Source organism: Anser cygnoides, chromosome 3 (genome assembly GCF_040182565.1).
Source record: "Anser cygnoides isolate HZ-2024a breed goose chromosome 3, Taihu_goose_T2T_genome, whole genome shotgun sequence".
NCBI lineage: Eukaryota > Metazoa > Chordata > Aves > Anseriformes > Anatidae > Anser > Anser cygnoides.
In genome coordinates, this window is record NC_089875.1 from 105,577,111 (window position 1) to 105,602,201 (window position 25,091).

The 25,091-nt window shown below is 39.0% G+C and overlaps 1 long non-coding RNA gene across 1 annotated transcript; it reads right to left on the minus strand.

Moving 5' to 3' along the window:
* Positions 1 to 18,221: 18,221 nt before the first annotated feature.
* LOC136790519 (uncharacterized) lies at positions 18,222 to 23,398 on the minus strand. Its single transcript, XR_010830591.1, has 3 exons — positions 20,711 to 23,398; positions 20,440 to 20,612; positions 18,222 to 19,156 (listed from the first exon to the last, which is right to left on the minus strand). It is a non-coding gene; the product is annotated as an uncharacterized lncRNA (long non-coding RNA).
* Positions 23,399 to 25,091: the final 1,693 nt, after the last annotated feature.

A 25,091-nucleotide genomic window follows, 5' to 3' on the forward strand; every position in this document is an offset into this window, starting at 1 on the left:
CAACATGGGAACTAGCACTTTCCCAGCTGTCTGTGCAGGGCTGGTTTAAGCAACCCCTTCTGGGATACACCAGCCGTGTTTTCAGACATCCTGTTGGAGTGCCACCTTTCAGGATGCCTAGGGACCACACGGCTGCTCCACACCAGGAGGACTTCGCTCAAAATAAAAATGACAACAATGCACTCTTTTCCACCTGGAGCTTCGCATAGCAGTGATCATGCCATTTCCTGCTCAGGCAGGCTCCGTTAGGACTTTTTAATAAAATCAAACATTTAAAAATTTCAAACTGGATGTGATTTGTCTTTTGGCCATCTGGAACCACAACCTGTCCAGATTAGATGCACATATCCAGAGCATTCTTACGCCTGTCTTTGGCTCCGTGCCTGCTTCACTGATCCCAATGAGATTTACCATACACATGGGCTGTTGCTTTTGTCGTTTTTTAACCCACCCCCTCCTTTCTGCACTACCCTCTATGACTGAAAATTTATAGGCTGTGCCATTTAGTCTGACTATTGACACGCTGCATAATTCCTCTCCAATCTCCCATCCATGCCTTTAAAACATTGCTGCTTCAGCTACATTGACCTGTGTAGATGTATGCTCATCTTTAATATTTCTGCAATGATTATTTATAAAGTACCATTATAATTTGTGCACTGATGTAGTGGCTATGCTTTCTCAAGGAACTAAAGCCTTCAACACAGTCCCTGAGACTTAACTATAAAAAGCAACAAATAATGAAAAGCAATAATTGAGGCAACTGAGGATAATTCCATATACCTTTAGAGAGCTAGAAATCTTGAAAAAGCTTGATTCCAAATGGACAAGCAAGTCTGCAAGCAGTGGGATATATTATACCTGGCTTTTTATGTGGAAATCCATGTGGGTTACCCAATGTCTGCTAATCTGTCAATTTATCCCTTCAGTGTGGCACTAAAGTTTCCTAGGATTTACCTAAGTCTTCACTTTTACAAGATCTGCACACATTGTTTTACTCTCTGAAACCACTAGCACTTTGTCAAATTTGGTTGAAACCGCCCCCCCAAAATATTGCTATGAGACTCATACCAGTTTCCTCAGGTTAAGTTTTTCCCTTGAGCTTGACTAAAACAGAGCAGTTTAGTGGTTAGATATATGCCAAAAACAAAAAAAACAAACAAAAAAAAAAAAACAAAAACAAAAACAACAACAACAACAAAACAGTTCTATATTATCTACAAAAAAACACCACCAACAACATGAAAAACTTGTTGTCCAGAAGTAGAGCAGAAGAGTGAATCCATCTAGACACCTGTCTTCTCTCTCTTCAGGTGAAAAGGAAAAATAATTCTCAGTGGTCAGCCTCTTCTAAAAGGTAGATGCCCCTCTATGTCATATACTTTATCGCTTTTAAAGTTTAATGTGTTTATTAATATTGCCTCGTTCCATGAATCTTTCATTCTTTTTTAATGTTCAGGAACTTCATCCCAGAAATGCTGCATCCAGCATAGATTAGCTATGAGACTTTCTGCTTTAGATTTCACAACATCTTATTGATGTTTTCTTTGAAACTTCCATCCAGATGAATTCTGCCATGATAGTTTTTTTAGCAACAACAGACATTTTACTTGACATTCTTTATCCTTCAAATGTCCCTGAATTTCTATTTCTCCAGAAAACCTATTTCTATTTCTATTTTCTCCAGAAAACTACCACTGTGAACCAATAATATTTTGTCTTTCTTCTGCATAATGTAACAGCATCAAGAACTAAGTGCAGACAGTCCTACACATTTAATCTCAAACTTCAATAGACCATATTTCTAGATGCTGTGTACTTCTTCTACAGATACTGCAGTATGCAGTATGTTGCCAATATTCCCATTAGAGATCTGCTGGGATTTGGCAATAGATACATGAAAAAAAAAAATGCTGGAAGGGTCTCCAAGAGACAGTCCATCCCTCAAGACAAGATTAACTATGCATGTTATCATTGCTGACAGATGGATCTTTAGAATATTCCTAAACACCTCAGTGATGGAATGTCTCAAAACAAGGTATTCAATGTTCTGTTTTTCTAAACTTTTAAAAGTTTAGATGTTTAACTTCATTCTTTCTTGCCACAATTTATTCCATGGATGTAGAACACAGTTTCTCACCATTTTACAATAACCTTTCATACTTGATGAATTTTTTCCCATGTCCACCCTAAGTCTTCTAAGGTGAAAGAAATTTCATCTATTTGAATCATTCCTCATAGATCATGCTTTCTCAACCTCCGGTCATTTGTACTGCTTTCCTACAGACTGCCCACCTCACAACAGGCTGTACCTATACCTGGGCACCAAACTCCAGACCAGGGCTTCTCCTCTGCCAGATGGAACAGAAAGAGTCCATTCCCATGACTTGCCAGACCAACTCCTACACGGTGATTTCCTTCTTCACAATGACGTTACTTATACCTGGCTTGAGGTTCTCCATATAATATACTTTTTATTCCACCAACCATATTTCTTGCTGCATTCAATGCAGTCTTCCATTTTTGCACTGAATTGGTGGTAAATGCTCTGTGAGCATGGTGAGATCCAACCAGGTGTTCACCCTTCCCCATAACAGAGTCTGTCTGTGAGAGGCATGAGACTGTGGCTCCCCCAGGGCCAGGCAACCAAAGCCAGGGGTGACCCAGCCCTGGCTGTGCCTTTACCCACACAGCTCATTCCCAGGGGGCTTTTAATGGGGTCCATCAACAGCAAGTGATGAACCAGGGCCAGGGAACGCCCAGGGACTCCAGACAGGAGCAAAAGGAGATGGGGACAGGGACAGGGCTGAATACTGGCCCTGCTGTGGTGTTGCTGGGACAGGGACTGAAGGCCCCAGGGAGACTGCAGTGTTGTCCTGGGACATGGGCAGAGTTACAGGGGGAGGCCACAGACGGGATTGATCAGGGACATCAGGGCTTATTAGTGCCAACAGGGCCAAGTGTCATTCAGATCATATTTTCCCAAAGTGCTCATAAGACTGTCCTGTGAGAAAGTCAGTTTTACCAGAGCTGTGGTTTGACAGCTGCTGTGTTTTTGTTTGTGTTCCTAAGACCTGTTACTGAAGGTGGGATTCTTGCTTTTTTTAGTATGACTATTGTTAGCCTCTATTTTCTTATGGTTGGTCAACGTCCTTTCATAAACATAGGAACTTAACGCTATTCTGAAATGAAGTTGTGAGCCCATTTTACTTTCTGTGCCTCCTTCTTGTCAAACATCCACTTCTCTTTGTCTTCTTGATACAATTCCGTTAATATGGATGGAGTATGAAATGCCTACAAACTTAATAGACAATATTCTTTAGCAAGTTTTTGTCAGAAGAAGAGACTGCAACTGATACATCAGGTGAAAGGTAAACCTAAGAGTGGACAAGACATTTCATAAACTTTTCTAATGTATCCAATGCATTCCAGTTAGTTACTATAGCAATCCCACCCATGTGATATTTAGTTTTGACTCACAGCTGCTGGAGTCTCTGGCATTGTTCTGGAATATTTTTTTCTTACTATAATAAAAATGCTCAGACAATAAGCATCCTGCTTGAGGCATAAGCAGCAGCTTGATAAGGAAAAGGTGCCTGCTGCTTAAGCAATATATTTTACTTTTAGGGCTTTTTTTTTTTTTTTTTTTTTAAGAGAAATGAACTAAATGACATCTGCCTCATCCTACAATTTTCAACTTAGATTGCACAAAATACATTTTAAAGAAATCTGGGCTGCTGCAGTAAAAGTGTCTTTGTTTTTTCTCAGATTGCAGACTTTGAGGGTCTTCACACAAATGTATTTTCATACAGAACAAATTGATGGTGAGTATGTTTGAGCACAGAGAGCCATTCTGTTCTGTTTGTGGAGCTCTTAGGGCGATTGGAATTCTGCACCAAAATAGACTCAAAAAGATCCTATCACCTGCAGTCTGCAGAGTTCACAAAGCTCTTCTGCTATTTTTCAAAGCTTTTTCAGTCTTCTTTTTAAGACCTTTGCTCAGAAAGCTGTCCTCCTTTGATCAGGTTTGTATGGTTATTTGCTTGCCTACCTTACACTAGTCTCGACCTAAAATATCAGAAGATAGTCTTTTTTTTTTTTTTCCCTCCCTCTATTTGTAATGATCCATAATTTTACCTTATTTTGTAATTTCATCCCTTCATTTTCCACCTCACTACTTTAGGGCATCCTGGTCCTGAAATAGTTTAATTAAAAATACAAGGTTTATTCGGGTGGGAACAGCAGACCAAGAAATCCTAATCCAGCCAGATAACATTGTATTCTTAGAGCATGAAAACAATTGTTGTGGCATTATGTGGAGAAAGAAATCTAATATGTCTATAATAATTAGTTTCATCTTGTTTGGAACCACTAATGCAACTTATGCATTGCCATATGGTTACAGTGTGATGTATCACAAAGAAGTCTTATCATTGTTTGTTAGCTTCTCCATGCACTAGTTATTAGAATGATTTTTTTTCCTAAATTACTTCTATTCTTGACCTATTCTTTTAGTGTAATTTCTACTAAAAATATTAACATTTTTAAGGGACTATATTGCTTTAGTTTACTAAAGCTAATTATGGTATTACTATGTGTTAGAGAGTATAAACTCAAATGGGTTCCTAAATTATAGTTATTTATATTGTTCTGAATAAAATTGGTTATAATTTGTCAGTTAATAGATTTTTTTTCAATACACTTAATGTGTACATTGCAAGTTTGATAATCTAATCAGCAGCCTACTCATGTTCTGATGGCTTATTGATAGCTTAAACCATTTTAAGAAATATGATGCATTTTTTTTTTCTTGTTCTGCATCTACTGGGGAAATTTTAAGATCATAATAAAAAGAAAGTATTGACAAAAAGAAACCCACTCCCTCCTTCTCGTACTATTAAAAATTCTGCTTAGAAGCTTGGCAAGGTGAATTCATCAAGGATCTAATATAACTTGGCAGTCCAACTGCTTTGATAAAATCACCTTCATTAAGTACATGTACCTTTCAATGAACATTGCAAAATGCAAAATGTTGGTAACTTATGAAAAAATGCATTATTAGTTACATGGTCAGACAGCCACTATCAAGCCACCTTACTTGGTATTTACTTGCATCTATTTGCTTTCAGCTTGTGTGTTTATTCTTCACACCATCATTTGCTTTGCAAAAATTTTCCACTAAAAAAGTGCCAACTGCATGTAGTGAAAGAACCTGTCTGTTCCACCCCTCTGCTGAACAATGCTGCTTTTCTGAATTACATTTTGTCTCTAGTTTCCACCTCTTTTTTATGGTCAAACTTTTTGCCTTTGATGTAATTCTGCCTCAGCTGTGTGAGTCAGTGGGGTTAAGAAGCCTGATAACATCACATTTTTGTACGCTACTCTACAGTAACCTAAATCTAAAGTGAAATCCCACTCTGACTAATTTGTGCATAAGTTTCAAATGTCTCACAGAATATTTTTTCTTAAATATTTTGCCATGTTTCTTAATAATTTAGGAGAAAGGCTAAGTAAATCTAAAGCTTCCAGAAAGCAAACTTAATGTCTAATTTAGATGCTTAAGCATGGCCATTCAGGATCCATGGCTGCAGGTTTTTAAAAGTGAGTATTTCTCTCCATGGATAAATTAAGCAAATGCTTTAGGAAGTGATGAAGGTACATCAGGCTAGGCACATTAATCTGGTGGATCTGATTCATTCAAAGGTCTTTTCTCCTCCTGTTCAGTGACTCTGCCATGCTCTTTTCTCAGATACAGAGCAAAGCTGAAATTTAGGAGACAAATTCCCAATTATAGAATTTATAATCCAGTGTTCTTCCTCACCTTATAGTTCAATATTCTTTTGCAATGACTATGTCTTAATATATTCTCCAGATTTTTTTTTCCATTTTTTCCACTTAGATAACTTTTTAGTTGAACATATACTCTACTGCATGACAAATTTGGCTCATTTGTTTTATAGGGATGTCTTTGTGACAGGTTCTGAAAACACCTAATTTTTAACATTAGTCCTTCACTTTTTTTCTAAAAATGAGTTATAGTTTTAAATTACTTCAAATAGAACATAAAAAGTAAGGCTTCCCAGATCTTCTCTGTAAATCTTAAAACTATGAGTTCTACTTTTTAAGATTTCCATAACACCTTTCTCTTGTCCATTTGATTCTTTTTCTCCCACTTTCTCTTTAATAGTTTTCCCTATTTCTTTGTTCCCTCATGTCTTCTTTTGGCCTGATTTCCCACTAATACTTTTATCTATTATTACCCATCACTTAACTCATTACATACCTGATTTAAACTTACCTGTGCCTCTTGGTAAGAACTTGTCTCATTATCTGTTCCACATACTTTTCAGAATTAATAAGTTTAAAAACAGGAATGAATATTAAGCATACCCATGATTAGATTACAATTGCAGAGTTGTAAGATTGCATAATAGGCAGAACAAAAAGAAATACCTTTTCATATTTGCAGAAGAAAATTATCTGGCACAAGGAATATGCAGACTGGATAGCTGCAACACACTCTCATGGCTGTTCCTTACCTGTAGCCTCCCCATAATCAGTTGCATACCCTCATGGATCGTTTGCTTCAATGAAGCATATAAGCATAGTCTTTAGACAGCAAAGACACAAAGATACATGCAAGAGCTTTGTTGGCATATTGCCTATGCTTGGAAGGCCAAAGACTATTTCACACATTGAACACTGCAGACATACAATGCAGCTGTAGAGCATAGCAGGAGTATTTCTTATCTCACTGTAGCGTCTGCTTGTTCTAGTTTGAATTCCAGCAGCAAAACCAATTCCCAACTGAGTTTGTACTTCATTATATACCAACCCTGAGAGGAATAGTTAGACTGCAAGTTCAGCTTTTTTGGCAAGGAAATTATATCTTCTTGACAAAAGTCGAATGTGTGCAGACATAGTGGTTGAATATTTTGCTTGCTCTTCTGGTTTACTTAATCTATACAAGTGAGTGGATACATCAGATTAATTTTATGGAGAAAACAAACACTGTTTTCATATTAGGAATTTCTCACCTTTCCCTAATATTTTTGAGTGTCTGAAGTGTTGCTCAGTTCTGTTTTGGGAAAGCATTTTGGCTTTAAGTAATATAAGAGACCACCTCTTAAACACCTGTTACTAAAAGTCTCTGGGAGCTCTTCATTACATTTTTCATGAGACATGATTGTCTCATTGATTTTCATTAGCTTTTTCAGTTGAATTGAAAATATTGTTAATGACATTTTAAGCAGTGTGAGTGAGGTCTCTAATGGAGTTACCTGCCTTTTTGAATCTTGCCCCTCAGTCAAAAAGAGTCACTCACAGAAGTTTTTGCAAATTCCTTGTATGTCCAAAAGTTAAAAAAAAAAAACGTAATGGTACAAAACAAATACAGGCTCCTAGAGCTCTTTTGCTATGAATGTCTAAGTGTCTAGGCACCCATCTTTCCAATTCATTTTCTTAGAGTTCAAATTAAAATTCCTCATTTGGATGGATGAACAACAAAGAATCGAGCAGAAGCATCCCCGGCAGCTCAGGTCTGTGTTCTGGCCTCTTGCCTTTGGAATAGATAACTTTAAACATGAAATAATCCTAACAACAGAAGTCTCGAAGCCAATTCTGACCCTTCTCAATGTCTTTACCACAAGCCTAAATTTGTGGTTCCTCACTTTTATTCTCTGAGTATGTGACTCTGCTGCACAGTAGCCCAGCTTCAACTGGATGCATTTCAAAAGTGTACCCTTCCAGTGGACTGCCGTCATGGGAATTGGCCACACATCATCTTGTATTATCATAGCTATGTTGTCTGGTTAGGTCCCTGTGGAGGCTTCTGTGTGAGCTCCTGAATCCATTTCAGATTAAGCAGACTGTTTAAGAAAATGCCTTTTTCATATACTGATTCAACTGCATTAATTTTGTCTGATCCGAGTTTAGAGACTTCCAGAAGATGCTGAATGAAATGGGTCTGTAACATAAACAGGGAGCACAAGTCTTTGGAGACATGGTAAGCAGTAGCTTGTACCTCACCTTTGTCTCAGTGTGACATTTAGTTAAGAGTAAAACAAGATTAGAAACAAACCATACTTCCTTCAAGCCCTTATAGTAGACCTTGAAAAAGTTTAAATGCAAGATATTAGACATTGATCCGTTTCTTAGCTTGACAGCTTTATCCTCCTCTGCAAACTTCAAATCTTATGTCTTTACCAGTTCACTAGAACTAGTTCAGAACATTATTAGAGTTTTGATAAAGAACATGAGACCCTAGAGGTGACTTTCTTACAGTGCTGTGTTGTTCCTCACAAAATGAGAGGTTCCTCACAAAAGGAGGCAAGGAAGGAAGGAAGGAAGGAAGGAAGGAAGCTGAAAAAGACTGAATTAGTCTTGTGCAGAGTGTAATTTGGAATGCTGATTCTTAAACACTAGTTCAGGATGGTATTAAAATATAAATCCAATTGCAACACTGAAAAGGTGTGTTTATATATATTTGTAAAAGAAGTACTTTTTCTTTTTCCCCTTGGCTCTACAAATTTATATTAAAATAACAAATGTGAATGCTCCATGTGAATGGAGGAGCTTGGATTTTGTACTGCAGCAGTATTTTGCCTTATTACTAATACCAATTACTGCTTTGATCTAAGACCTACCTCTGCCCTCCAATTCATCAGTACCCTACCGCCACTCAGCTGTTGGGGTGATACAGCCATCTTGACAGCCCGACAATTCTCTCATAGTGACAATATTTCCCTTTTGGAGTACTGCTTCTCATCTGCCTCTGGCTCCCTCAATAATCATACACAATAGCATCATGTAAAACATTTTACTTTGGTTATCGTCTGTTCATATTGCAAAGCTCTTGGGAGAAGATTATCCATCTTTTATTGACTAAGTAGCAGAGTCCTTATATACCAGAGATTATTATTTGAATCCTTTCACCATCAGCTCTGAAGTATATTACTCTCACTTGCAATCAGACATCCAGATTTCAGGGAGTTTTAATTTTTTATTTATTTTTTTTAATTCCTTGCTGGAAAGCTGTTTCATGACTCTTTATTATAAATTGCCAGATTGTACTTTCAAACTGAAAATGCATAGGAATAATGTTAGGAAACTAAAATGAATTCCAGCACAAAAATCCCCCACCTCTGCAGTTTCTCAAGGTTGGTGGATTTTTGTATAATAATCTTTTTTTAAAGTCATGTATATTTTATGAGTCTGAGACACACCGATTCCAATAAGTCTTTGGGCTATAGAAATAGAAAAGAAACAGGATGTAATGTTGCATATCATAATATATGAAGCAATCATTCAAATGTAGCTTGCACTAAGTCAATAAACCTCTACTGTATTGAGGCAACTGAAGTATAGGATATTCATGCAAAAGATGTTTATTCACTGTATGTGAAGACCATTTTTTTCTAGTTTTCAAAATGTGCCTGAAATGTATTGCTAATTCCTTGCAATGAGATCAATAACAATGTGGTAGATGCATTAATGGTAGTAAGAAAAATAGAGCATAGACAGCTTTCCTTTTTGCAGTTCTTAGAACAGTAGATAAAGTCCTGTGAACATAAAATTTTGCATTTCTTCAGTCTGCCTTGTGATGAGGGAAAAGATTCCAGCTATGGGTATTTGGAGCAGCTCTGTACACTCTTCCCAGTTCTGAAGAATGAAGAAAGGGTTCAAGAATCTGTTCTTCACAGAACCCAAGGTGCTGTAAGGCAGCTAAGTCTATGTTACAGAGTCCCTAGATTCTCTATGCTTACTAGTGAAAGTTAATGGTTACACAATATAAAGTACACATCTTGACAAAAGGATTCTCATTATAGATGTTAAAGGATGGTATTTGGGCAAAGCAGAGTGAGGTAGCCAAATTGAGCCACAATTGTCTACTCAGCACAGGATAGAGAACATGGGTTCCAGGATGACTGCGCTCATCATCACATTTACCAGAAGCTACCCCATAGAAAGGAAGGGAAAACTTGCGACAATGATCAGTGCAGAGCAGAGGCCGTTGGTCCCAGGGACGGGATCCGAGTCTGGAAACTGAATTAGGAAGAAAAAATTTACTTAGTGTAGGAGCAAGAACATGACCTTGGCATAGGCCATATTGTAAGCAGAACAAGGACTGAGCCAGTTGATGCACTCAGTGACAATCCTTGCATACGGAAGATGTGTACCACATCTTTTTGTGTGATGTACAGCCTCTCATCAAAAAGTAAGAAAATGAACTTTTTTTTTTTTTTTTTTGGTGGAACTGGCTTTGATCTGAGTATCTGCCTGGTTGTAACGAGGAAACAACACTGATGCTGATGTTAGGGCCAGTCCCTTGCATCACCTGGGGCACAGAAGTCTGCTTGGCAGGAAAATGTCTCCATCTGCTGCTGCTGAAACTACTTCCCTTCAGTGTGTGGCGATGATCCATAAAAGCAGTTAGTGTATTTTATAGAAGGCAATACTTAACCAAATCGGGGAATGAGATTCTCAAACCTCCTTATCCAAGCCTTGACACAGAAGCAATTAAGCAAGGTCTAATCACACCATTACAGCAAGAACTACACAGACACATCCAAGTACTCTGAGGCAACGTGAAAGTGATGGCGATAAACAGTCTTTTCCACATCTCCTCTCCCCAGACCTACCCAATGATGCCGGCGTCCAGTGTAACTCAGAACAATAAGTACCTCATATTAACATCAAAATGACTGTGATGCAAAAAGAAAAGGTGTAGAATTCATCTAAAATACTGTAGCTGTTACATTTCCCTGAAAGAGAGAAAAATGATTTCATTATGCTGCCCTCTAGGTTATAAGAGCAGCATACATTCAGAGAGAAGGAAAGAAACAATGCTTTATGATTTTTTCTGATAAAGTCAGCATGGGTTAGATTTCAAACACTAAGTAAAAAATACTTATATCATGCTGATCACAATCAGTCTCCAAAGTAAAAAAGACAATGGGAAATCAATATATCTCTCTACTCACACATTCTCTCTCTGAGCAGAGAAAGAGGGCCATGTAATTGAATAAATCACTTATTGTGAATTCTTCATTCAACTTTCATAACTAGGACTGAAGTCTCTCCATCAGTTATCATTATATATCCTATTTTACATTTCAGAGCCACACAGAATTATGTATTGATAGTTCATGAAGTAGTTTCAGGTTTTCCTCAAGACAGAAATTTACTTCCAACTATTTCCTGCTTCTAGAGGTGCAAAGTCTCTTCTACAGATGTCTACAAGGATTTTGTACAGGGCTAAGGCTCCAAAGAGAGAACTAGCAATGACTTACGGAGCTTGAAATAATGGAATAACTGTGAGTTAATGTAATGCAAATGTAACATTTACTTCTCATGATCTTAAAAACAGGCTAGAATACTGTTCATTGTGCTCCTTCTTTAGGAAAAAAAAAAAGTGGAAAACAAACAACCTGATTGTTTTTATAAAACCCAACTTTATAACACACTCCATGGATGTTTCAGAGAACATTCTGACAAACAGAATGCAAGGGACCAGGGGCAATTTAATTACAATTTTGTGCGTATGGAGGTTCACCAGATGGCAAATATCTTTGCTGCAAGAAGAAATCCTTGAAGACAGGGAATGTACAAGGTTCAGATGGTACTTTTTATATGTCTTATGTTAAGTAGAACTGAAGCTAATGATAAATGACCTAGTAAGAAAGACTCAAAGGTGGATAAGACTTAGTCATAGTTTGGGCCTCTTAATTACCCTCACGTTTATGTTTCTGAGTAATGCATTGTTAATTCTAGCAAGGGTGTTCACACTTCAAGGGTGGCATATGAGTACATTTAGATAATGCCAATAATAACTTGTTTGTACAAGGCTGAGAATCCTCTAAACATCTGTCAGAAGTTTTGTTGTTTTTCTTCCAGTAGAGAAAAATACTTTCCTGGAATTACATGTTGTCTTGGATAATGCCATCCTATTTTCCATTACATCATCATCATAACTCTACAGCATGAGTCAAGGTACAGAATGTTAGAATCCCAACTGTATTAGATTTAGGTTCTTGGTTAAGTTCCATATAGCACTCCAGGACACCTAGTTTTGGTGTTTATGCTGAATTCATTTAGTATTCTTATCTTTAGCTTGAGTATTCCTAGTATACTTAAACTTAATTGTTTGCATTTGTCCAAAGCATCTCTTTCAGGAATGTAAACCATAATATCCCATCAGTGTTTCATGGGGATGTGGAAAAAGACAGATAGGAATCTGAACTCTGTACCTAGCAAAGACAAAAAGGACATCATGTCTATGTTATTTCCATCCTGAATATGATGGAGACTGCATGGGGGCTACGCAGAGGAGTGTCCTAGTGAGACCCCTCACCGTCCTTCAGAGGGATTTTTACAGCAGCTGAGCAGATGAGGCATTCAGTTAGGAGATGGCAAAACTCTGTTACACACTTTATTCCCTGGAAAAATTATTCTGAGCTAGTGAAGATATAATGTAAAATACACCCATTGTTAGATCAAAATAAAAAAAAAAATGTATAGGTTGATATAGGAAGACTTGCTAAGGAAATTGGAAATTTGAATTCCAGGCCCTTGGAGGAGTGATGTGGTTTGGGCTTCCCCATGATAACTGAGTGGTGATGTGCAATCCCTCCTAACTTTTTTTTTTCTTTTTTAATTCTTTATCTTCCCACTCCATTTAGCCCCAAAGCTTTTGCACAGTTGCAAGGGAGGCAAGGGAATAAGCAAATAAATGAAGGGTAGACGGAACTGCCAGTAATATATAGGCAGAGATATTCCCATTGAATTTCCAGTATCTCGATACAAATACAAACATTTAGGGTACCTTAAATTCTCTTTTTGTTTGTTTGTTTGTTCATTTGTTTGTTTTGTTTGTTTTATTGAGACCCAGCCACTAGTGAATGTTTTTTTTTGTTGTTGTTTGTTTGTTTGTTTTAAGTTCAGTCCTGAAAGAAGCAGACTAGGATAGGCATGACAGTGATCTGTGCATGAGCTCACATTTGACTTGCTGGAGACTGCAACACAAAACAGCCATGCTCTCTTCACTCTTGTGAGTGGGGGTCCAGAGGCAATAGAGATGGCTTGAGAGGGGCTCAGTAGTTCCAGACAGTATTGGGTTCACGTGGCAAGGTTTTGGTAGCGGGGGTCTGCAACGGTGATCACTGCGAGAAGAGTCCAAAAGCTGCCCCATGTTAGATAAGGGCCAGCTCCAGCTGGCTCCAAAAGGAACCCAACACTGGCTAGAGCTGACTCAATGAGTGACATTGGTTGTTCCTCAGGTAGAGCAGATTGAAGAAAAAAAACTGTTGTGCAACTGCAGCTGGGAGAGAAGAGTCAGAAAGTGTGAGAGAACCAGCCCTGCAGACGCCAAGGTCAGTGCAGCAGGAGGGCAGGAGGTGCTCCAGGCACACAGCAGCAGTTCCCCTGAGGCCTGTGGAGAGGCCCCTGGTGGAGCAGGCTGTCCCCCTGCAGCCCATGGGTCCCACACGGAGCAGATCTCCACGCTGCAGCCCGTGGAGGAGCCCCCGGCGGAGCAGGTGGATGTGGCCTGGAGGAGGCTGCGGCCCATGGAGAGCCCCCGCAGGAGCAGGCCCCGGGCCGGAGCTGCAGCCCGTGGAGAGGAGCCCACGCAGGAGCAGGGGGTCTGGGGGGAGCTGCCGCTCACACGTGGGGGACCCGTGCTGGTGCAGTGTGTTATCATTTGGTTGCTTGCCTGCAATGAATTAGTTAAATCGGTAAATAATTTAGAACTACTTCTCATAAAAATCTATCCCTCACTTAATTTTCTGTCTTGCTCCAGACAGAATACTTTCTGCTATACTCTAGACTCCTCTATCCAATGATCTTAAAGATGAATGACAAGAAATAAATTAGGTCTCCATCCACTCCAGATGGAGTGGAGTATTATTATTTGTCTACTATACTTAATCCTTTTATTACTGTCACCAGTCTGGATTCAAACTAAGAGCCTGTCTTTCATTTCCCCTTCTGGAAACCCAGAAAGACCTACTTCCTTAGACCTCTCTACTGTGCAGGTGAGTGAAGAGTCAGTCCCTCTAGGTTTTGTTACAACATAGGCACGCTACCACAGCAGAATTAGGGGTACTGTTTAGCTAATTCATGCTCAGAGACCATACAAAGTAAAGACACAAGCCTTTATTACTGAGCTACAGTCAATTAATTATGAACTCAGTGATTCAGTTATAGTGATACCACTGCATATCAACAAACCAGCACTAGCATATAAGAGAAATAACTAGACTATGGACTATGAAAAATATGGACATGCTGGCATATGATGTAAATGTTGGCAAGCTATGTGATAGTGCTTGAAAAGAAGGCAGTCTTCAAACAAAAGGCAACTTTCTTCTTTACTTTGAAATGCTTACAGGTGTTCTTAAACAACTCTTTTTACTGCACACTGCCTCTTTCTTTTTTAACTAGCAATCTTTGTTGAAATACAGTAAAGTTTCTTTTTTATTTTTAGCAGAACTGCAGAGCACTGGATGCTGGGGACAGCTGGAGTGTGTGGGATGTGGCATGCTATTTATTCTCCTCACTCTGAGAATACAGCAGATGGGTGACTACTTTATTAAATCAGAGTCCATGTATGGTATCTTCCAGATGTTGACCACATGATCTGCCCTGCTATGGCATGAAGAACCTATTCCTGTGTGCCCACTTTCTAAAATTCTGGTTCATAAGTGCTCATTCCACCAAATTGCTGAGCTGCTGATTCACATCTGTCTTGTTTTACTGATGGAATAGGAGAGATGTGCTTTAAAAAAAAGAAAAAAAAAAAGGAAAAGAAAAGAAAACAACATCTGAGAGCTTTTCATATAAATTTAAGTACTTTCTGTTGCATTTATAAACATAAAACAGAGCTTACAGTCACTTCAAGTACTGTGGTTTGTGCTCTAATGGCACAGTACACTTATAAATACATCAGCATTCCAGGGAGCAGCAATATGGCACCTGTAGGAAAGAGAGGGGCATAGGACATTTTCAAGCCTCCATATAACAAAGGATATAGATGAGTAAATAGTGTGGGCAGCAGATTAATAGCAGTGTAGTAATCCTCAGTGTACCAGAAAAGGTGGGGGGCATTGGTCATTGGACTTAAATCCAGAAGGACAAAACTGAGTAAAGACCAGCCCTTACCAAGCCAAAACTGATTAATTTTTTTTTCTTCTGTTTTGGTTACTTATAATCAGCACATGGATACCCCAGCAGAATCTCTTCATCTTCTAAAGTGTATGGGAGATGTGTGATATAAGGGCTGGAGTTCTGTTGTATGAGTAATTACAGTCTTGTTTTCTTTCCTGGGCAGAAAAAAAAAAAAAAAAAAACATGGGTGAATGTTTCACTTTCTGTAGGAAATGAAAAGTAATGGTTAGAAAACTTACAGTATTTTCTAAGAGTCAGACCAAGTGAGTCTAAGCAGCAGAACTTCAGGTGGTTCCGTATGGCTCCACACTGTGCAGTTCATTATGAGTCTTATATGTGCTGTATTCCTACTCAAACAAATAAGTACCAGAGATGTGAGGTAGCATGAACCTATCATAAGTCCTCCCTTTACATGATGTCTGCAGAGGAGTGCTTGAAAATAGAACAAAATCCCTTATGTGTGGTAATCAGGCAGTAAAGGAGAAAGTAAATACAATTCATCTGACTGCACCCCAGCATAGTTGCCATCTTGCTCAGCACCCTGAGGAACGAGCAGATATCCACACTGGGGCTGTTAGAGCTCTCTACTTGATGCTGGTCAGCCAACAAAGCTGAGTGCTCAGGGAAGCAGAGAAGAGCTATTTCCTGCTCCAGTTTCACCATGGGACAGAACCATCCAACAAAACTTGTAGAAGTTTCTACACAAGAAACAGGTACTCAGGGTGGGTGCAGACTTGATTTTACAAGTACATCTGTTCTGTTTATTTTTGCTTCTTTGCAGTATTATCAACTTCTGCTCCATATGGATGATCCATATTGTGCCTTGGTGAAATGATACCACATTATGCTTTTATGCTTTTATCATCAAACACTACTCATGAAAAAATCACCAGGTTTGCCTAGGTTCATCTGTTCAATTTATTTTCCCAAAACTTTATTTTGAATAAAACACCTACGGTAAATGTGATTTATGTAAATGAATAAAACAAAACAGTTATATAAGCTTTTTGAATCATTCAGATCTTTTCTGCTGCTGTAAAACCATATGAAATACTCTACCAACATATTTTCTTTGGGTTATTTCATTTCTAAAGTCTTACGGCTAAATATATGAAATAATAGGATATGTACAAAGGCTTTCATTTTGATTTTATTTCCATTCTCTATGCCAATGTTTTCAGATGAAGCGGCTCCAATATTTCAAAGAGACTTTTACTTATGAGTTTTTCCAGTCCTTTCCAAATGCCTGTTGCAATCTTTCCCTTCCCATCTTGGAAGTGGACTTTCTTTTTATCTTTTCCTTTTTCTTCTGTGCTTTCCCACTCCAGCCCTCAAGTCAGAGGAAACAGGACCAAAAAACAACAACTTTAAAGAAGAAACGTGGTAGCTTTTTAGTCCTAAATTGCTATCTCTTGTGTCTTCTTTTTTTCCACCTAGGCTCAATCTTGCAGACCCACAATAAATCCTCCAGTCTCGGAGACCTCTAAGATACTCACTTAAGTGAGTAAGGATATCTTTGTTCAGATCTGTTATTTATTCTTCTGTAATTGGAATAAAAGTAAAAAGAAAAAAGAAAAGAAAGAAAAAAACAAAACACCAAAAGCACTGAAAAATAAGTTTAAAAAAAAGACCTAGACCCTAACTGATCTAGGTCAGCTGTGCGACATGGATAGCTAGAATATCTACAGTAGATTCTGCTGAAACTTTAGTACCTGTACAAGGGTGCACCTACAGGACCCCCGCTAGACCTGAGACTGTCTAAGGACAACCAATAAAACTCTGTCAGGACACTAAATTTGGCCATCCTGACCATGGGCTCTGCTGAGCCAAGACCATGCACAGGCCCATGTCCTACCTGGCCTCAGCCTGTCCCTAGAGATGTTCCTGATGCCTGGATCTGGGGCTTCCCAGGTGCCCGAGCTGTCCTGCTCCTGTCTGGAGTGGTGGGATGGGTCCTGGCTGCCAGTCCCCACCCGGCTGTCCCCATGGAGAGACCCCAAAGAAGTTCTTGCTACTGGAAAGCCTCCAGCCCATGCTATGCCATGACATCCTCTATTACATCAAGCTATGTCTAAAGGAACCTTAAAACAGAAGCAAGATGAGTTGAGGTTTCCTTTCTCCTTACCTATTTCTCAAGGAGACAGAGCTGGACAGGTGAACCCTTGTATTGGTTTTCTGTGGCAAAGCTTTGGTAGCAGAGGGCTGCAGGGGTGGCCTCTGTGAGCAGAGCCCAGCAGCTGCCCCTTGTCAGATCAGAGCCAGCTCCAGCTGGCTCCAGAACGGACCCTCGGCTTTCCAGAGCTGAGCCATGAGCAATGCCGGTTGTGCCTACGGGAGACCAGATTTTAAGAAAGGGGAAAAAAACTGCTGTGCAACTGCAGCTGGGAGAGTGAGGAGTGAGAAAGTGTGAGAGAACCAGCCCTGCAGACCCCAAGGTGAGTGCAGCAGGAGGGCAGGAGGTGCTCCAGGCACACAGCAGCAGTTCCCCTGCAGCCTGTGGAGAGGCCCCTGGTGGAGCAGGCTGTCCCCCTGCAGCCCATGGGTCCCACACGGAGCAGATCTCCACGCTGCAGCCCGTGGAGGAGCCCCCGGTGGAGCAGGTGGATGTGGCCTGGAGGAGGCTGCGGCCCATGGAGAGCCCCCGCAGGAGCAGGCCCCGGGCCGGAGCTGCAGCCCGTGGAGAGGAGCCCACGCAGGAGCAGGGGGTCTGGCGGGAGCTGCCACTCACACGTGGGGGACCCGTGCTGGAGCAGTTTGCTCCTGGGGGATGGACCCCGTGGTACGGAGCCATGTGGGAGCAGTTCTTGAAGAGCTGCTGCCTGTGGGCAGCCCCCGCAGGATCAGTTCAGGAAGGACGGCATCCCGTGGGAGGGACCCCACGTGGAGCAGGGGCAGAGAGTGACCGTGAAGGAGCACTGGAGACAAAGCATCAGGGACTGACTGCACCCCCCTATTCCTTGTCCCCTGCACTGCTCAGGGGGAGGAAGTAGAAGAGGATGGATTGGGGGGGGGGGGGGGGGGGGGAGGTGGTTTTAGTTTGGTTTTAGTACCTCATTGTTCTAGCCTGCTAGTGATAGGCAATAAATTATATTAATGCTGAGTCTGTTTTGCCCGTGATGATAATTGTTGAGTGATCTCCCTGTCCTTATCTCAACCCTTGAGCCCTTTCCTCCCCCTTTGCCTTTGAGGAGGGGGAGTGAGAGAGCAGTTGTGGTGGAGCTCAGATGCCCAGCAAGGTAAAACCACCACAACCCTGTTCACCCTCATGTTGTGATTGGACTGCCAGTGTCAGCATGGCTATGAGAACGACTTATATTGCTGGTACGTTCACTTAAGGACATACCTGAACATAGCCCTACCATAATCCAAAGCCAAACTGACAAAAAAAACAAACAAACAGTACAGAGAGTTGGGATTTCAAACAGTGCTCAATGCACTGGAGCATCCAAATTGGTACCACTTTGAAACATAAAGGATCTTTTCACATTGTTGAGAGGTGGCATATTTTACTAAATAAACAACTTCTGATTCATGTTTATCACACTCATGCCCAGCTTCTACAGAATGACTACTACTCACTTCTTAGCTACTCCTTTACAAACACCAGTCCTCTGAGATACATTTATATTATTAAAAACACTCTAATTGAAGAATGGAGCCAGTCAAGCCTTTGCAGTAAAAGTCAGATCTTCAGAAGATAGCAATGAAGATATCGTTCCCCTCCTAGCAAATCTTTGGACTTATTCCAATTTAGCACTTAGGTAATTTTCGTTTCATACCCCTTTGGCCAATTCATACCTCTTTTGGCCTCTTCTCTCCCAGCAGAGCAGCCCTGCCTACAGTGATTTTACTTCAGTGCTTGTTTTCTGTACACAGACTTTGTATGGTTTTAGCTACATCCCGTCACTGTCATACAGTATGACATCAGCTGTCATCAGGTGTGGATGCAGCTATTTTGGTCGAGCAGCTCTTTATAGCATGAAATTATTCCCTGTGGAAGAGAAATGAGATGTACAATCATTCTTTTAAAAATCATAAGTGTTTGTGCATTAAGGGATATAGCGGTATAATTTTTTAACTTCTATTTATTATTATTTTTATTTTTTAATCACAGAAATCAACCAAGCCTGTGTACTGACAGATTATTTTTCCTTGTAGTCATCAACTGTACTTGGATAAGGAAGGTTTTCTTTATGCTGCTATTTAGAGGGACCAAAATCACTTTTGTCCATAGGGTAGTGTTGACAATGTATTTCCCTGTTTTGTAGTATTTATTCTGTCAATGGAAGTGTAATGGTGGAGAAGGGAGAAAGGAAGTGAGTTTGAACATGTTTAGTGACAAGGAAAAAAAGAAAAAAAAAAAAAAGACAGTATCAGTATGCTTTTTCCCATCCACATCATTTTTGAATTATAGTATTGACAGTTTATATTTAAGAAGATAATAATAGGTCTCATTGTAAAGCATAAAAACGTTTAAAGGTATAGAGATAGCATAGTTAAGATCTGTTCACCTTGTATCACTCTGCAACAACAACAAAACAGTGTGACTTTCAAAGGCAACAAAAGCAAGGAACAGAGTAAAGAATAACCTTTGCTCACAAAATATGTAGATCCTGTCAAACTCTGTGACAGGTGGTATTGCAGAGATTATCTGGATTTTAAAGTAAAAGAAGCTACTCAGTAACAAAAACATCTATTGTTTAGAATATATATATATATTTCTCACAATTAAATTTGGAAATATTTTCCTTAAACTTTCAGGTTTATTGTAGTGGCCAGCCCATGTGCCTGGAGGAATTATTTGTTGAGTGTGTCAGTTTTCTTATAGTCTGAGACATCTACTAACTGTAGCAAATCATATACTTAGTGAAAGTCTCCCAAGGCAAATGGATCAATAAGAAAACAAAGTAGACAGGAACAGAGTGATGGGCAGTAGAATTAAAAGGTAAAGGAGAGGAGGCAGGGAAAGAAAAGCAGTAATTTCCTATAAGGATATCACAGCTGTTGGATAGCATCAATGTTGTACACCGCCCTAAGAAGTGAAATCATAAGCATGAGTACAGTTACATATTTCACTCTTTTAATATCACTGCTGAAGACTGTATCACTGCTGAAGACTGCCAGGAAGACATGGATGGTAGATATGGTCAATAATGTCTTAACATTTACTCCAGCTGTTCAAGACTTTTCAGCATTGTTTGGAGGACTTTTTTTCCTTATGAGAAAGAGAAAACAATTATTCTGTTAATTAAGAGTATTACTGTTAAATCTTACCTCCAAACTTCTTTGTTCTCTTCTTTGATAATGGGCTGCTAGCTTGTTTGTGTGGACAATATGCTGCAGTGTGTCTTCTGTTGTTGGGTATTGTGAAGGCTAAGAGGGATTTAATTCAATACAGTATATTTTGCTGGAATCTTCATAGATATGAAGAATCAGTCTTGTGTGGTCTGTATATTATATGGAAAAAGAATGAGAGGCCTTAAAACAGGTGGTTGACAGATGCATGGACAAAGATGATCATGAACAGACACTGCAGCTCCTTTACCATAAGGAATTACATTATCCGCTGCTGGTCAAGGTTGGCAGAATATTATTTTCTTTAGCTGTTCGAGGGGAATGAACAGATGTGATGTAGCTCTGTACAGCTTCTTCCAGCTTGAAATGGCAAATCTTTCCCTTGTAGTTTGGGGTGGTGTCGTGTTCTGCATGTAAGAGAGACTCTTTCCTTGGAAAAAATAAAATAAATGAATAAATAACATAAAAAAATTACTATCATTGTATAAAATATTTCAACTGATAACCAGTAATAAACTATAAAAATGTGTATTTACATACATATTAATTCCCCAAATAGCTAACCTATTTGTATTCACTCACTTTTGATGGTCTCATCTCTTGTTTACATATATGTGTTCACTGGTATTGAAAAATGCATGTATATGATCCAACCTGTCAACATCCAAAATTTTGGGCATCAGAACTCTATGAAGAGTGAAAAAAAAAAAAAAAAGTTTCTTTTCTCTTCTCTCTCCTTGCTCTTTTTCTATATTCTCTTATTTCCTCTCCTTCAGCCTACAGTACTGTCACATTTAATCCACTGAACACAACTCACATAACTTGCTCTCTAATGCAAAGGCTACAGCGTAAACATTTATGGAGCTTAATATCATACCCTTTTTTTCAGCCCAGTATACCAAAGACAGACACATTTCCTTTCAGTTAATCCTTGTTGCATTTGGGGAACAGGGCTTTTGAGTGAGAAGGAGATTACTCCCCTGTGTGGCAGCTCTTGGGTATCCCACACTCTAAAACCTCATGCTCAAAAGAGTCCTGTTAGAAGGCCTTCTCTCCAGCTGTAAGTTGCTGCTGCATATTTTCTTCCATCTTGAGACATGATAATACAAAGAAAGTACTTGAATTGTCTGAATCTGACAGTGTTCTCTTCATATTTGATTTCTTTATCAATTCATATAATTTACTTTTTTTCTATTGATTTTTAAATTTAGTCTTTCATTATTTCTTTTTTCCCTCTTAAGATTCTTTATTATTATTTTTTTTCTGTATTTTTACTGCAATCTTAATGGTCTTTTAGCCCTCCTGCTGCAAGTCCCATGAAAATGTCATCCCCCCCCAAGGGAAAAAAATAAATCAGAGAATTGATTATCTTATTATTTTGGTGATTTCTCATTGACCTTGAATAAACATTAGGAAATAACATTTTCTTCTTATGCTACCTTTATTTGTACTATATATGTGTGTTACAGAAAAATGTAGCTGTGGAAAATTATCAAGAGTAGTTTTAGTGGTGCAGGATTTCCCTCTTGAATGATTTTATAGGTTGTAGATTAGAACCTTGAAATAATCCATGATGATCTGCACATAGGATGCCAGACTTGCTGGGATTATATTACAGGATCACCGTATCAAAGATTAAATCAGGTTGGAAGTGCCCTCAGTAGGTTTCTAGTCCAACTGCTTAAAGTAAGATCTACCACAAGGTCAGACCAGGTTCCTCAGAACTTGAAATCCTCCAAGGACAGAGACTGTACAACCTCCCTGGGCAACCTGCCCCAGTGATTGACGTTACTTATAGTTTCTCTATTCTTTCGCAGAATATCTGAGTTGGAAGGGACACACAAGGATCATCAAGTCCAACTCCTGGTTTTCCAAAGGACCACCCAAAAATAAAATAAAGTAAAATAAAATAAAATAAAAATCAGATCTCAGAAAACATCAAACTTTCATTTATAGTACTCCAGAAATGGAAACTCTACCACAGACTCTGTAAGTTGTTTCAAGGGTTAATTATTGTTCAGAAATTTTCTACTTCACTTAAAGTTTAAATTTGTCTCCTTTTAATTGCCAGCTGTGACATCCTTTTATATTTCTGTCTACAGTTTTAAAGAGCTCTTTGCTATCATATTATTTTTCTTCATATATATGTACTCTTAAACTATGACTACTTCTCTCCATTTCTTAAAGCAAAAAGTCTGATTTCTTTAGGTCTTTCACTGTAAAATCTGTTTTCAGTCCTTTATCTTGACAGCAATTCTTCTTTAAATCTCTTCCAGTTTATCACTGTTCTTGACCTATAGACACCTGAAATGGATATAATTTTACAGAAACAATCATACAGCACTTCCAGTTATACAAATAATAAAGCTATTGTTCTATTCAGTAGTTCCTGTTTAAACATAGTAACTTGATAAACATCTCTGTTCACGTGTTATCCTGGGACCTCACATTCAGTTAGCTATCACTTTCACTTTTAGTTAAAACCAAGTCTTTGACTAGGTCTGTGCATTAATCCTTCTCAAAAAGAGACCCGCAAGACATAAATATTTTTTTTCTAAAATTCAGAAGAGTTTTTTGACTTCTGAGAGCTCAGGTGGGCCTACATTTTGCATCACTGCAGTGCATAAAGGAAATGCTGTGGTGCTGTCGTCTGACTGTAGGATGGGGGTCATACTTAGGACTTGTGCAAAAGAGAGATTATTTCTGTTTCCCACAAGTGGGGTTAGCCGGGATCCATTTAAATGGCCGCTAGGTGTCAGTACTGTTCCATGAAAATGCAATCTGGAAAGCATTTTGTGTGGCTGTAAATAAGGCAAACTGCAGAAAGAAGTTCAGAAAAATTAAATCTGAGTTTAACCTCTAAAGATCCCCTTTCTCATTGGTCTGCACATTGCACTCACATGGAATCCCTTCAGGTCTCATAGCTATACAAGCCATCTTTCTCCACATCTTTCTACTTGAATTATCATCGCTGTATTCTATAGAGTCATCTATATTGGTCATCTTTTATTATCCTGCAAATATGCAGCATCAGCATCTCTTGGCTCAAATTGATTTACATTTAGAAGCCTTTCACTAACTGCATTTTACATTTGCCAAATGGAAAAATATGAGATTAGGGATTGATTGTTCTGCTGCTTAAATTTTCCTTTCTGTGCAATATGAACCTTTCAGATCGATACAGCTGGACAATAATGTAAGCAGAGGTCAAGTGTCTTTTTGATACACAGTTCTCTAGGTTTGTCAGAGAGGAGAATTTAACTCAGAAAAGATGCTTGCATATCAGTCTTTCCTGAACAACACAAAGTGCTTGATATCTCCATTCTCCAAAACCCTTATTGATTTCTAAAAGTGAATTCATCAGCCCCCGCTTTTTTCAATCTCAGAGGAGATTTAATTTTCTCTAATGTGGCCTCTGTATTCCACACACTGTGCGTGTGTGTGCATGTGCGTGTGTGTGCACTTTCCCCCCTCAACATTTCAAACACTTGACAGCTGGGTGAAGTTTTCCTTCCGCCCAGAGGAGGACTTTTTACATTTCATAATGGATTGCCAGTGCTGCCAGGGCTATTTTCTCTCCAGCTGTGAGAGTGGCTTTTTAAAATGACTCACAAAAGCTGCTAGCCAGCTGCTTCACCTCAGCCTTCACAAGGGCCCTGCATTCTAAACAGTGGTAGTGCTGACTTACTTTAGAAGGGCTCATTTATTTGGACATTGCAGATGTATTCTGCACACAACAGTTGATCCTAAAGAGACCTCCATTCAGGCAGGTGAGTCATGGGCTTACATCACTGCAGGTGTTGACTTCGCGTTAATGTTGTGAAGAGGAAACATCCCATGTGTTAGTCAGTCATCCTTGGACCCCTTCCAGAAAGTACACAAAGCAACGTATGCACAATATGCTAATTTGTAGCTACTGTATGCACTATACATCTTAAGACATCTGTACAAATTAGTGCTTGCATAGGTATTAAAGCAAAAATGTTTCTCATGATGTCCCAAAATGGAAAAAATACTAAGCTGGTTGGTATTTATATGGCAACTGGTCTTAAATCAAATCACAGAATTATAGTGATTAGGAATTGGGAAGACCTTCAGGTCACTCAGTCTTCTTTTATACCACTTCAGAAGTGTTTCCTGCAGCATCATCTATCTCCTATGGGCTGAGGAAAATAAATTTTCTCATCAGTCTCTCAGTCCGGGATCAGCTAGCACTACCCGATTTGGTGTCAGGCAAGATATGCTTTCAGATTTAGAGTTGAGGTCAATGAACAGCTTTTTATTTCTGGAAAGCAGAAACATTTCTACCACAAATGTTGATTTTTATTTTATTTAAATTTTATTTTATTTTATTTAAATTTTATTTTATTTTATTTAAATTTTATTTTATTTTATTTAAATTTTATTTTATTTTATTTAAATTTTATTTTATTTTATTTTAAAGGCAGGGATTACTTATACTCTGCTTTCCACCACTTCAAGTAGTATCTCATTATTATAAGTCATTGTTCATTAGGCATCCTCTGCAAACCCCAACCCACATTCCCACTTTTCCCTCTTATTGGGAATGTACACACATGTGGTTTGAGATGGCTCCAACTCACGAGTTAAACGTAAACAGGAGAGAAAGC